This window comes from Equus quagga, chromosome 12 (assembly GCF_021613505.1).
Source record: "Equus quagga isolate Etosha38 chromosome 12, UCLA_HA_Equagga_1.0, whole genome shotgun sequence".
Classification (NCBI taxonomy): Eukaryota; Metazoa; Chordata; class Mammalia; order Perissodactyla; family Equidae; genus Equus; species Equus quagga.
This window is the reverse complement of record NC_060278.1, coordinates 77,970,878-77,983,388: the sequence shown is the minus strand read 5'-3', so window position 1 is coordinate 77,983,388 and position 12,511 is coordinate 77,970,878. Positions and strand designations below refer to the sequence as shown.

The following is a 12,511-nucleotide window of genomic DNA, read 5'->3' as shown; positions in this document are numbered from 1 at the left end:
GATCCAAATGTTAATCTTATCCCAAAACACCCTCACAGGCACGCCCAGAATAATGTTTGACCAAACTCTCAGCACCGCATTGCCCAGTAAATTTGACAAACAAAATTAACCATCACAAGTCCACCCTTTGTCAACTGGACACTCATATACATCTCCTTAAATGATATTTAATCTCCAAGTATAGGCTATAACAAGGTCATAATCACACCCAACGTGATACAACTATCCTGCATACAACTAAAAGCACACTAACTCCTACTCCGAAAGAGGAGGTAGAGTTCTTGAGTGATGTTTACTCTTCTCCTTGATATCCCAAGACTTAAATACTGTGATGTAAAATCAACAATATTTAAATACTGATATAAAGTCAATACATCTTATGTCACATGATAAGGAATCAGAGAACAAAGAAAACAAAGATATATATTTATATACTCACAAACATATTCATAAGAAAATAAGAAATTCTCATCACAATTACAGACCTCATTTCTGTAACTGGTCACTTGGTCACCGCTGTTCTTTCTAACTACCTTCATCTACCATCTATTCTGTGTTCCCTTTGTTTCCTGAAAACATTGCAGCTGGTTCTTTACCTGGTGGAGAGACCCCAACTTTCATTTCTGAAGGATCTGGGCCCTTAGTAGTCCTGCCTGGACTGGATGTTGTACTTTTTCACTGACATTAATCATACAGCATGTTAATGCTAACAGACATAGTAAGGATCTCCTGTATTCCAGACCTACTCTTCCTTATCTCCATCATGTAGAAGGGGTCCAATCTCCCCTTGAAGGTTAGAATCAATCAACTCAGCCAGCACAGAAACTCCCCTCTTTGCCTGTTGGTTCAGAAGCATGAGAAACCCAAAATGGCCTTGAGGCAGTCTTAATTTTGAGTTCAGTGGGATCGCTGTTGTGTCTCCTGATGGAAGCATTCCTCCCTCTGGAACTAAGACTTACAGGCCAGTAGAGAATAAGGTTATGACAACAAGAAACAAAAATTTTTCTAGTGGGTCACTAGAGGATAATAGTGAGTAGTGCCACTCCCATCTCCATCCCTTGATTCTTGGACCCATAAATCCCCTCTGTTGGAGAAATGGCACAATACATTGGATGCTAATGCAGAACGTATATAGCCTTCTGAAGAACCTTGCTCTAACCCAGCAAGGTATTTCCACGTAGCTGGCACAGTAAGTGAGTCTTCAAAGGGCCATTTCACCATTCTATAAAAGTCCAGCTATTTCAGAATGGTGGAGACATAGTACCTATAAATTCTATGAGCATAGGCCCACTGCCACACTTTATTTACTATAAATTTCCCTTATCAGAAGCAATGCTGTGTAGAATACCATGAAGGTGGATAAGGCATTCTGTAAGTCCACGTATGGCAGAAGCACTGCTTGTAGAGAAGGCAAATTTGTATCCAGAGTAAGTGTCTATTCCGTTAAGAGCAAAATCCTTCTATTACGGAAGTGGTCCAATGTAATCACCCTGACACTGGGTAGCTGGCTGAACACCCTGAGAAATACTGTTGTATTATCAATATTTTGGACTCAGTGTTGGTCTTTGCTGCTGGCAGATTGGGCACTCAGCAGTGGTTCTAGTCAGGTCGGCTTTGGTGAGTGGAAGTCTATGTTGCTGAGTCCATGCATCACCTCCATCTCTGCCACCATGACCACTTTGTTCATAAACACATTGGCAGTGACAAAGGCATCTGGGAAAAGAGACTGACTGGTATCCATACAACAAGTCATTCTATCCATTTGATTATTAAAATCTTCCTCTATTGAGGTCATCTTGTGGTGAACATTCACATGAGACACAAATATCTTAATTTTTCCCCCATTTTGAGAGATCTATCCACACACCTCTTCCCCAAATTTTCTTGTCACCAATTTTCTAGTCATCTTCCTTCCAAATCCCTGGTCATGCAGCCAAACCATCGGCCACGACCCATGAATTTGTATATAACCACAGACCTGACCATTTCTCCTTCCAAGAAAAGTGGATAGTGAGGTGCATTGCTATAGTTCTGGCCACTGGGAGGATTCCCCTTCACAACTGTCCTTCAGGGATGTCCCAAGGAGGGGTTGCAATGCTTCAGATACCTATTTTCTGGTGGTACACGTATATCAAGCAGAATTATCTGTAAACCAGGCCCAAATCTCTTCTTGTGTCAAAGGATCTTAGGGAACTCCCCATGAGTGCGTAAGTGCAGTCAGGGAGAGATAAGGCAGTGTAACAAGAGTGGGAACCATGGGTATTTGGGCTACTTCTTCTTGTAACTTACTCACACCTCAAGGGCCTGCTCTGCCACCATTTTATATACACCACCTCTGTTTGATGATGGAGTGCTGCTGTGCACACACAACTTACAGCTTGGTGGAGTCGCATAACTCCCAGTTCATAATAGGTAGCCCAGGTTACAGGTAACTTGATGCCCCATGGTCAAGCATTCAGTCTCTATTAAGGCCCTGTAGCAGGCCAAGAGCTATTCTCAAAAGGAGGGCAGTAATCCACAGAGGATGGTAGTGCTTTGCTCCACCAGCCTAGCGGCCTTTGCTGTGATTCATCTGTAGGGGCCTGCCAAAGGCTCCAAACAGCATCCCTATTCCAAGCACCATTGGACTGCTGTATCATATGTTTACCCGCTTTCCTGGTAGCCTGGGCCTGTTGCAGAGTGTTCTCCTGTTCTGGGCCCCGCTCAAAACTAGCAGCTTTTTGGGTCACTTGGCAAATAAGCTGAAATAACACATCCAAGTGAGGAATAAGTTGTCTCCAAAAACCAAAGAGACCCTCTAGGCCTTGTGCCTCTTTCTTATTGTAGGAGGGGCCAGATGCAACAACTTATCATTCACCATAGAAGGCATATCTCAACATGCCCTACACCACCAACCCCTAGAAATTTCACTGAGGTAGAGGCCTCTGAATTTGTGTCATATTTATTTCCCACCTTCTGACATGCAAATGTCTTACCAATAAGTCTAGAATAGTTGATAGGTTTTGCTGAATAGGTCTTAGCATAATGTCATTAATATAACGGATCAGAGTGATATCTTGTGGAAGGAACAGGCAATCAAAATTACTTTTAATTAAATTATGACGTAAGCCTGGAGAGTAGATATACCCTGCAGTAGGATAGGGAAGGTGTTTGGCTGGCCTTGGCAAGTGAAAGCAAACTGCTTCTGGTGGTCCTTATTGACAGGGATGGAGAAAAAGGCATTTGCCAGATTAATAGATACAAACCAGGTACCAGAGGATATGTTAATTTGTGCAAACAATGTAAACACATCTGGAACAACAGCTGCAATTGTAGTCACTACCTATTTAAGCTTCTGACAACTCATTGTCATTCTCCAAGATCTCTCTCTCTTCTGCATAGGCCAAAAAGTGAATTGAATAGGGTTGTGGTGGGACTCACCATCCTTGTATCTTTCACGTCCTTGATAGTGGCAATCATCTCTGTAATCCCTCCAGAAATGTGGTATTGTTTTCGGTTTGCTATTTTCCTACATAGAAGTAGTTCTAGTGGTTTTTGCTTGATCTTTCCCATGATATTAGCCCTCATTCCACAGGTCAGGGAACCAATGTGGGGTTTCTGTCATCTGCTAAGTGTGTCTATTCCCATTATGCATTCCAGAACTGGGAAAATAACCACAGGATGTGTTCAGGGACCTACTGGGCTGACTGTGAGACAAACTTGAGCTGAACCGCCATTGATCATCCGACCTCCATAAGCCCGTAGTCTGACTGGCGGACCACAGTGATGTTTTGGGTCTCCTGGAATTAGTGTCAGTTCAGAGCCAGTGTCCAGCAGTCTCTGAAAATTCTTGTTATTTCCCTCTCCCCAGTGCTCAGTTACCTTAGTAAAAGCCCAAGGTCCCTTTGGGGAAGTCTGGGAGAAAGATTAACAGTGTAAATTTTGGCAGTGTACTGGGATGCTTCCTCAAGGGCACTCAGCTTCCCCTACATTCAAGAGGTTCTGGGTCTGTAAAGTGGCTCCAGTCTGGGAATTGATTGAGCAGCTGTGACTTTCTGTTTTTTATGATGCAGACGTTTGTTCACTTGACCTAAAATATTTCTGCTTATATAGATACGGTAAGACTTTTGTAGGCCTCCTATCTATTTCACTTCTTCAAACCCCATGATTAACTAGCCACGGGTCTGCATGAGTCAGAGTATTCCGATTGGTGCTTTGACTCTATTGTCGATCATGGTAACCACTCCCACTCACCTTTGGAGGTTGAGCGCTGTCACTCAGTCCCTGCTACTCTGGGATCCAAATACTCCCATTGCATTTAGTTTTCCCAGTTCAGTGACTGCAGTTCCCACTGTAAGATCTAGTCTACAGAGAAGAGTGAGCACAGAGCTCTTCAAAGATGGCCAGGTCTACATTGAAGTGAGAATTCACACCAATTTTCAACCTGAATCACATAATTTGATTTAGCTTCTCAGTACAATTAATGTAAACTCACTTGTGCCTCCTCCTAGCATGAATGACATCATGGATTTGACAGCGAAACATATGTACTAATAGATAGACTTCCAAGGGTGGCTAATACCAACAGTGATAGCGTTGATTAGGAACACACGCATAGACATCCTTGATTACAGCTTTCAGATCCTTCATCTTAAAACTGATTACTTTTTAGTTTTAAATTGTACACTGTCTTAGTCATTTCAAGTGCTATAACAGTACCTTAGACTGGGTAGTTTACAAACAACAGAAATTTATTTCTCCCCTTCTGGAGACTGTAAGTCCAAGATAAGGTTCCTGTATGGTTGGGTTCTAGTGAGGACCCTCTTCTAGGCTGCAGGCTGTTAACTTCACCTTGTATCTTCACCTGATGGAAAGAGGAGGAGAGAGCTCTCTGGGGTCCCTTTTATAAGGACGTTAACCCCATTCATGATGGCTCCACCCTCATGACCTAATTACGTCCCCAAAGCCCCGCCTCGTAATATCATCACATTGGAGTTAGGATGTCAACATATGAATTTGGGGACACAACATTCAGTCCATAACATGCATGGAGGTCATATCTAGAAGTGAACATCTCCTGAGTTTACAACTTATTTAATCTTACGAACCACACAGTCCTGTAACCAGCAGCCAGATCAAGAAATGCTCATGTGATCTTAATTTTTATTTTCCTACTCCTTCAAGAACACAGATTCTTAACCCCTAGAATCAGAGCAAACATCCATTCTATGGAAAAGAGTGCAGAATCTAGGTTAGATTATCAGGGTTCAACTCTCAGCTCCACCAATGGCTAACCCCTCTGTGACTGACTTTTCTCATCTATAAAATTGGCGTAATAATATACCTATCTTGTAGGTATATTAAATGAGTGAATACATGTAAAGAGCTTAGAATGTGCTGGGCCCATAATAAGTTCTCAATAAATGTAAGCCATTTTTATTACTTAGTTCATTTTCCTTTATACTACCTGTTACCAGATGGTGCCCAAAGTGAAGTGAAGTCCTTGGTGAATGAATAGGAAGGAAAAATAGGAGGGCTTTACCTCACAGAATATAGTGTTTCAAAGAAATTACACCACTCAGAGCAAGCAATTTGTCCTGTCTATATGGAAGACGAACAAGGAATTGGACTTTGACTTTGAGCTGTGTGAATGGAAGATGGCATTGCTTCTGTGACCTACATTCACATTCAATAAAAGACCAGAGAGACCAGAGAGAAACAGCTTTTAGGAGCCCAACAGGAATTGTCACCTAAGACTCAGTATTGACGAAACAGCCTCTCCATTCTTTTATTCTACACAGCGGTTCCTCATATATTTCAACTCTTTGGCAAGATGACTCTCCTGAGATTGAGAAATGGTGTGTCAGATTCCATTGATCCTTAACATAACAGAGGAATGGTGGCCAGGGTATGCCGGAAAGGGTGCTTTCATTCATCTGGGGCATTGTTTCCATCACAGGAAAGAATCTTCTCACACTGCAAGTGCTAGAACCCTGGATGGCTGGTAACACCTTACGCAAGGTGGAGTCACCCGCAAACCCAGGAAGAGTCTTAATTTAGTGAAAAAGTAAAGCTTACAAGCAAGGCACCATTAAAAATTTGCCAGAAGGAGTACCAACTTTTCTGTTTCCTTTGTAAAACTGTTTACAAAACACTCTGTGCTAATCCTCTTATTGTTTTAAACAAATCTGAACAATTTCTTCCCTTCCAAACAGAGAAATCTGTTATTTATTGATCTATTTATAACTAGAAATGTTCCCTTTTAAATCTCTGGAGTTAAAAATCCATTAGGCAAGAGTTATTGAACAAGGATCATGTGAATTATGAAGTGTTTGCAAAAGGAAATTTGCCAACGTGTTGACATTGTGGGGGTACTATACTCAGCCAGAGGTCTTGCTGCAGTCCTTTGTTATTTTTTAAAGCTTATTTAAGAATCACTCTTTTCATATATTAATTAGATGGATGAGCACTTAAGAAATTCTGTAATTTCTTCATTTTCATGCTCCATTAAGCTACCAAGCTGTTGCAGAAAAACAAGCAAATGAAACATTCAAGAGGCTAGTTTTCTAGTTTCCTCATTAAACAGGTGTTCATTCTGTGAGATCATAAAATTGAAGTCATGATAGATATTACATCACTATTTAGCATTGAATACTGGCCAGAGGGCCTTGTGTATTGGTGGACGTGTGATACAAATTGTCTGTCATGCCACTAGAGAATTGAAATGTAAGAAAAGAGAATGGGGAAAATCTTAGAATTGAGTGTAAATGACCTTTAATTTTAACCATTGATAGTTACTTCTTTTAGTATATTGGTTCTCAGCTTCTCCTTGAAGCTTAGATTACACGTTGTCATCTTCTTGTTTATTGGACCCAGTTTATTTCCCACATAAATAAATGAGCCATGAGCCTCTCAATGGCAAGTTATCTCATTTTCTGGCAGAAAGCAGAGCATAAGAATTGAAGCCGTAGACTTTATATAAAGTACACTCTGTACTTCATCCCCAGGGTAAGAATAATTTCCATCCCAGACACACTCCAAAACCTTTCATGATTTTGATGACAGTAGCAGTAAAAAATTATTTCACATGTACCAAAATGGGCAATCGTAAATCTCAAGTTTCTTTTCACAGCTTTGACAATCTTAATTTACCCATTGAAAAATTTACTTAGTGGGAGTATTTGGGAACTCAGAAGGTGCACTGGGATGTGCCTTTATTCTGCCGGACTGAATTCATTTCTAGAAGTGCCGCTGCACTACCTGGGATAGTAGGTGAAGAAAAGAGTACTGGCAGCAGGACTCGCCCGAACTTGTAAAAAATATGTGTGTGTGTGATATAAGTTTATAGAAAATAAGAAAGGTTTGGAGTTTGGTAGGTTTGAAGTCACAGACACACTTTTTCACCCTCACTTGCATATATGACAACATAAGTGTCTAAAAATGAAAAACGTAAATATGGAGGTTTTCACAATAAGGGAAATAAAAGCATCGATGGAAAAACAGAAGACAGTTATGTGCCGGATGCATTCGTTTTTATTTCTTTTATTAAATTCTTAGAATTAACTGCAATTTAAAAACCAGGAACCCAGGGTTGACATCCGTTAAGTAACTAAGGCCCGCACAGTCGCTTACAATGAGTAAGTGGATGTGCAAGTTTGAAATATGCATTTATAGATTTGGGTTGCAGAGTTCTGACCTGGGAAAAGAATAGAAGAGGCGTAAACATTGATATGGCAGCCATGACAGAGTGGCGCTGGGTTAACTACGCCCTCACAGAGAAGTGTACTTAGAGGGGCCAGTGCTTACCTACAGAGAACCTAGCTGCCTTTGTCCTAGCATGAGGAGATCTATGCTAGGACTTCATCCTGGGGAACTGGGGAATGGGAAGTGGCTTGCTGATATCTCTATCTCTATCAACACAGGAAGACCAAAGGAGGGGAGGAGATTAAAACGATCCTTCATATTACCTCCTAGTTCCATGCATTTACAAATTTCTGATTTCTCCTCAAACTTAAGTTATCCCTCTCTTATCACCCACACCAGCCATGATGAAAAAGCAGGGCAGACTCCAAGGATTCTCTGTACTTGCCTTTTTCTTGCTTTTGAAGTGAAGCCTAGATTGAAGTGGGAGTGGGTCCACGTCTCACGTCTTTCTCTGTCATTGTCTCTAGTACAGCAAGACTTAACATAGGTAAGCTTGAAAATGTAAAGGGGAAAAAGAGCTTTCTTCTCTTCCAAATAGTATGTGATCCAACAAAAGTTGAAGGACTTCTATTATAGGCAAAGCTTTAACTATAAGGTAGATCAGCCACATATTAAATTATTTTTCCTTGACGTTCTTTTAGAATCCTTATTTTGTTTTCTTTAGCTTGGTCTGTTTGTTTGAAGATAATCTTGAATTTAGAATTTTCCCTTGAACACAAAAGCCCTCTGTAGTTGAGGTGAATATCTTAAGACCTGTTTTTGACACTATGTTGCCTGTAATCAGGTGTTTATTTTGTGCTCAATTACTAGGAGAGAAAAAAGAATCTCCTAGCTTCTCCCTAGGCCATCCCATTGGTCACATTTTTGGAGATAGACATTCGTCAAAATGTTCTCTGAGACTGCCTCATCTCAACTAACTCAGTGCTGTTGAAAAGTCAACCCTTTATCAAAAAAAACATAACTCATGAAAACATAACTCATGAAATGATCTCTTAACTGTGGTATGAAATACAAAATTTTAAAAAATTAATTATCCAGTAGGTATTTATTCCATACCTTTTACACACTAGGAATTATGCTAGATTCTTACAGTGCTAATAGAATCTAAAATTCTTCTAAAGAAAAAAATACATATAAACAGAAAAACTACAAAACAAGGTGCTAAAAATATTTATCTATTCATTTAATATTTGTTGAGCCCATACTATATTCTAGCCACTATTCTGAGGATATAGCAGAAAACAAAAGTCCTTACCTGCATGGAATTTACATTATAATGCGGAGAGAATGACTTCAAACAAATGAATAAAGCATATTATAATGTCAGGTAGAGCTGTGGGCTATGATGAAATATTTAATAGATGAGAGCAAGGAGGTAAAGAAAGACAGGAGGGTCTCTGTTAGAGCTTACATTGAAGTTCTCACTACCATTTTAATTTCAATTAAAAATTTAATTAAATTAAATTTTAGTAGAAATCTAAAATTTTAATAGAGATCTGAATGAAGTATTATGAGCAGACAAATAGAAAAGTTTCTGATTTGGCCTGGGAGGCATATAATAGGCTTTGTTGAAGAAAGACATATAATCATAGTAACACGTGAAGAGTGGATGAGTAGGCCAACAATTAATATGGTAAAAAGGCCTACATTCCTTAAATCCAAAGATGCATCAAATATAGTTTTGAGAAAACTTCAGAAAATGACAACTTAGCTTTTGTATGAAGAGATGAAAGATGGGTCAACAAAAAAGTTAGGCATCTTTCATTGAAGACATAGATGTCACAAAAGGTACAATATGACATGTTGATTAGGTGGGATTTGTCGTGGGTTTGCTACTCTTTTTGAGCTAAAACTGAGTCCTCAGAACAATGTCTTCCCCAGGGCTTATTTCCATAAATGTGAGGGGAGTGTCCTCTACTGCTCATGGGAACTGCAATTGTATGATTTAAGAATTTGAAATTAGGCTCTTCAATGAGTGTCCGTGAACCGTTTGCATTAGCATTGCCCCGAGTTCTTATGAAAGTGCAAATTTTTGTGCCTCACCTCATATCAAGGAATCAGAATTTCTCAGAGGGGCAGTTGGAAGTCTTAATGTTCAACACACCTGAGGATGAGGAAGAACCAATCTTAAGAAGATGATGGATCTTTTCAGGTAGAATGAACAGCAGATGCAGAGGTTCTGAGGTTGACAGGTTCTGAGGAACAGAAAGGTTGTCTTGGCTAAAGAGTTATCAAACAGGAGAGTTGTAAAAGATATGATCAAAAAGTAGGTTGAACAAATCAACAGTGTCTTCTAGACCATGGTGTAGAATTGTCATTTGTTTTTTTCTTTTTGAAGGGTTATGGAAAGTCATTGATGGATTCTAGATACGGAAGAGCCACAATCAAAGACAAAGACATCAGTGTAATTTCTAGAAGGAAAGGTTTTAAGAGACCACCAAAGAAATCTTATATCTTCACTGATTATTTTCTTAATGCTCTTGTTTCTGGAGGATGAGGATAAGCAATATTGAATTCATGGCCTCATTTTGCCTAAAAGAAAACAAATTTCTTTTTGATGACATCTCTGTTATTTATACATGCCATCAAAAAAGTACAAAACTGCCATATGGTTTTATAACTAGATAGAAAAAACATCTTGCGTCCTATTAACAGGATCACTTGATCCTACATCAAAGTTGTGCTGGAGTACGTGCAGTTTGATGTTGCACAAACTGTGGCTTTATGCCTGGGAAGGTGTGCAGGCTCTGAAAGAGGCCTCAATATAACTTGTAAAGTAAGGAAGAGGTAATCTCACAAGGTCCTTATTGTGAACATTGTCTGGTATATTTCTGAACCCCATCATTAATTTTCCTGAGTATTATATAAATAAACAATTGAGTATAGACGATGCATGAAATAATTTCATAGGGATTCTCATTGCAAGCTTTGAATACTCTTGCTGTTGAGTAGGTTCAATTCTCAGCTAGAACAAAAATAGTCTTACAGGGAAAGTAGATGGAGAGGGTTTAGGTGGGATTAAGAAAATGGAATCATTTTGTAGCTTGAGAAAAAACTAAATCAACGTTACTACTGTATAGCCAGTACCTGAAAAGAAGATTGTTTTGGTTTATCTAAATAAAATTGCTGCTGGGTCAGTGATTCTTAACCAGGGACAAATCCCCTCTTCCAGGGAATATATAGCAATGCCTGCAGGCTTTTTTGAATATCATGACTAAGGGGGTACTACTGGCATTTTGTGGATAGAGGCCAAGAGTGCTGCTAAACATCCTACAATGCACAGAACAGACCCTGCCCTCCACCACACATGCTACAAGGCATTACCCCGTCCCAAATGTCGAGAGTGCCCAGACTGAGAAAGCCTAGACTAGAAATTTAGCTTTGGTAGGGATCCTCACTTAACAAATAATAAAACTGAGCCCCTCAGAATACTCACACGTTTGCCAAAAAGTATGATGCAGGAAATGGTCAAAAGGAAGGATTTAGATGCATCCCGCCATATAAAACTGTGTCCCATCAGGCGAAATCCCCAGAAAGTGTGAGAGTTTGGATCTAACTGGTCACTAAATGCATTCTAGAGCACTGTGTTTCCAAGGGAAATAGCAGGAGAGAAGAATGGACTGGGAATCAGAAGTGCCAATTCATCTTTCCACTGTGACTCTAGCTAATTATTATTCTTGAACAAGATACAACCTCCTTGAATTTCAATTTCCTCCTCTGTAGCTTGGGAAGATTAGGATAATTGACTCTAATATCTTTTCCAATTCTTATGACTCCATAATGTGGTGCTTTGCCCTGTGTCAACTTAGCTAAGTAGGAACTTCATTTCCCAGAATGCCCTGCCCTAGATGGTTATAAGTCAGGATTGGTTGGCCACAAGAGAAATTTACAAGAGATTTGAAAGGTCTGCTTAGATAATGGGTATTCCCGCAGCTAGCACTAATTAGTTGGATTACCTGGTTGGTGTGAGGCAGCAGCTCTTCCAGCTCCCACAGGATCTCCTATTTCAGGTCTCTTGAGTTCTGAGTCAAGATCTGTGCAGCTCTGACAAATGGTGCCAGCTTCTTCGTTGTCAAGGTTGGATACCCTGATAAATCGATATGGGCTTCCACCTGTCCTTGAGCATTCTATTTTGTCCCTGTGGGTTCTGGTTTGTCCTTTTGTTTGGACAAACCTCTGGTTTGAACCCTTGTCCTCTGGTTCAATTTGTCTTCACTCTTCTGTACTTCATGTTCAGGTTTCTTTCTCACTAGCCCTGACCTATAGCAACTGCAGGCCCACCACCAGATGCAGAGGCAACAGCCTTCCTTAGACTTCTTCACCAGATTCCATAATTGTGTGAGATCCAATGCCTGTAATGAATCCTTTATCCCATATCACTCAAAAGGGTTCTGCTTCCCTTATCTAACTCTTCTGATACATATGGAACAAATCAATGCTAATGATTAAGTGAGGAAATGGAGGTTAAATCCCATTAGAGATAATAAACTGGAAAAGGAAAATTGCAAAATCAAGAAAAAAGTGAAAAAGCAGGCAGGTGAGGAATCAGCAAATGTTTTCCAAATTCCCCTAACTAACAATGTTCATTCACTGTTTTTCTAAGCATTGTGTAAGTACATAGCCCCTGAAGAAATGTGCACTTTAGGTGAGAAATTGAGATTACAATTCAGGAAATAATCAACTTAAGCTAGAATAGTATGTTCTAAAAAGTTCTCCACTGACCAATAGTGCTGGCTTCATTTTTTAAAATGCACTATCTAATAACAATTTGGGGAAATATTATATAATGTAGTCCCCTTTTAAAAATAAATTATACCTTAAGAATATT

At 39.7% G+C, this 12,511-nt stretch overlaps 1 pseudogene; it reads right to left on the bottom strand.

Moving 5' to 3' along the window:
- Positions 1-477: 477 nt before the first annotated feature.
- Positions 478-12,511, bottom strand: part of LOC124248185 (uncharacterized) — a 124,397-nt pseudogene continuing 112,363 nt past the window's right edge.